Source organism: Sinocyclocheilus grahami, unplaced genomic scaffold, assembly GCF_001515645.1.
Source record: "Sinocyclocheilus grahami isolate Dianchi unplaced genomic scaffold, SAMN03320097.WGS_v1.1 scaffold16609.1, whole genome shotgun sequence".
Classification (NCBI taxonomy): domain Eukaryota; kingdom Metazoa; phylum Chordata; class Actinopteri; order Cypriniformes; family Cyprinidae; genus Sinocyclocheilus; species Sinocyclocheilus grahami.
Window position 1 is genome coordinate 1 of NW_015516198.1, and position 2,757 is coordinate 2,757.

General features: G+C 39.5%; 1 pseudogene; it reads left to right on the plus strand.

Moving 5' to 3' along the window:
* The first annotated feature begins 8 nt into the window (after nt 1–8).
* On the plus strand, nt 9–2,718 carry LOC107579321 (major facilitator superfamily domain-containing protein 8-like; annotated as a pseudogene).
* The last annotated feature ends 39 nt before the right edge of the window (nt 2,719–2,757 follow it).

Consider the following 2,757-nt stretch of genomic DNA (forward strand, 5'->3'; position numbering starts at 1 on the left):
TAAATGCCGCACCGTACTTTCTTGGTCTCAGCCTATCAGCATTCACAGCTTCAGCGGGCTTCTCGCTGGTCCTTTGTTTGGCTTCTGGTCAGATCGCACACTCACCACCAAGAAAATCATCCTGTTCGCCAATGTCTTTGAGATGGTTGGTAAGTTTGTACTTAAAGGAACAGTTCACCCAAAAATTAAAATGTATTCACCCTCAGTCCATCCAAGAGGAGTTTGTTTCTTCATCAGATTTGGAGAAATGTAGCATTACATCAGTGTCTCACCAGTGGATGCTCTGCAGTAAATGGGTGCCATCAGAATGAGAGTCCAAACAGCTGATAAAGACATCACAATAATCCACAAGTAATCCACGCCACTCCAGTCCATCAATTATCATCTTGTGAAGCCAAAAGCTGCGTGTTTCTAAAAAACAAATCCATCATTAAGATGCTTTTAACGCTCATTCTGACGGCACCCATTCACTGCAGATGATCCGTTGGTGAGCAAGTGATGTAATGCTACATTTCTCCAAATCTGATGAAGAAATGTACGAATTACTCCTTTAAATGAAGACAACACTTGCAATGTTGGTGGCTTGTGGGTAACATCTCTTTCGGTCTGTTTTTAGGTAACTTCATGCATTTTATGAGATACTCCAAATGGTTATTGCTCTGCAGTCATCTAGTTGCAGGTGAAGTTTCAGTCTAATTCTTTAAGGTTATGTCTATTTTAATGCTTTAGTGATTTAACCAGTTTCTAATGCTCTAGGTATTGGCACTGGCGCTGGATCATCGATCTTTGGCTTCTTGACTAGAAATACAGCCCCTGAGGACCGTTCGACTGTTTTTGCTGCGGTTATGGCCTGCCGTCAAGCTGGGCTGCTCATTGGTCAGTAAAAATAAATTAGCAGACCATACATGAAAATTAGAATTGCGCATTTCAGTAGTCGATGCCTGTTTATATTCAGCAAATGTTTTACTCTTAAAAAGTTAAACTGTAATATTTATTATAATACTTTTAAAATACAATTGAATGATTATATATTTATTAATTACAATTATATGACATATTTAGTTTACATATTACATATTTAATTCTCTGTATTTAGTTCATACTTGTACTTCTAGGTCCTGCATTCAATCTCTTTCTCAGACTCTGTAACTTCCAGATCAGACCTTTTACAGTGAACAAATACACTTCCACTGGGGTAAGATCCTGAAGATTTTCCTGTCGACATCGTTTGAAGCATCTGGAAACGTACAATAAACAAATATATTTGTTGCGTTTCAGCTCTTCATGTGCCTGCTGTGGATCCTCCTTCAGTTTGTAGTCCTGTTCATGTATTGGGACTTCACTCCTCAAGACGAAACGCGTCCAAGGAACGGAGTGGAGCGGGAGTAGGTGGAGCAGGAGGAAGAAGAGGGAAAACCTTTGGTTGGGCCCAACGAGCTCACTGGCTCATACAGGACGGTCACCAGCGTCCAGTCCAGAGCCTCTTCAGTGGCCAACGGAGACGTGACCCATGTTTCCCCTCCGCCTTCACCTCCCCCTGAGGAGGTCAACTCCAGTCCTTTCAAGAACTTCAGTGCCAGCAGAGGTGAGAGCAAAATCACGGACTTTCAAGATAAGATCTGTAAAGCTGCAAAGACTAAAGTCTCAAACCCAAAGAGAGATTCTTTATAAAAGTTAAGACTTGTCCACGCCCTCCTAAAACGTATCGTTTAACCACGCCCCCACATGTCTACATCACTGTGTTGGGAGATTCGCATAACGCCGCCCAAATGTTTACGCAAAGAAAGAAGGCGTAACTTTTTTTCTCGCTGTAGTATTGTTGTCGTGGAGACGCTGTGTGTTTCCAAATATGGTAAGGGGCATGACATTTCTGTCACACACATGAGGTGTTCGGCCAATCACAATGCACTGGATAGCTGGCCAATCAGAGCACACCATGCTTTTTAGACCGATGGGCTTTGTAAAAATCTACGCGTTTCAGAAAGGCGGGGCATAGAGGAGAAACAATAATGTACGATATGTGGAAAATAATACGTTTTTTGAACCTTAAACCACGTAAACACATTGCATCACACCAAATACACAAAATAATGTTATTTTTAGCAGCATCATATGACCTCTTTAAGGAAGCCTTGTTATCTGACAATAGGATATTTTGTGTCTTATTAAAAATGTATTAACAATTCTGGAATGGAAAGTAATTTTCAGTTGAGTCGATTGAAATTTAAAAACTCCTTTATGCTATTAAAATTTGATTGATTTTTTTAAATTCAATATTATAAGTAAACAATGCAACTTCTTATTATACTAATAGGATTGCCATAGAATTTGTTGTTAGACTTTCAAAGCTGCTTTACTCAAAATAACTTTTCTTAACCTTAATTTATAAGATGCTTGGTAGTGTTGAACACCACACACTACATGTTCAGATAAGTTTGAAGCACTCTTGATATAAAGCAAATCTGGAAAACTAGTTTGACAAATTTCAGTGTTTGCTGACTGATCTAATAAAAACAGATTATTGTACTCTAAATTTCAGACTCTCTATGGGAATGAGTTTGGTTTAAAATCCATCTGTGAGTTTCATTGTTTCTGCTTTCAGAGTTCCTCAGAGAGGAGGTGGTTGTGCTGTTGGCTGCTCAGTTTATCACACTGTTTAATCAGACAGCTCTGGAGGTGAACATGCGCGCACACACACACACACACACACACTCCTAAAGTAGCAGGTTTGGCAAAATTAAGAATTTAATAATTGAC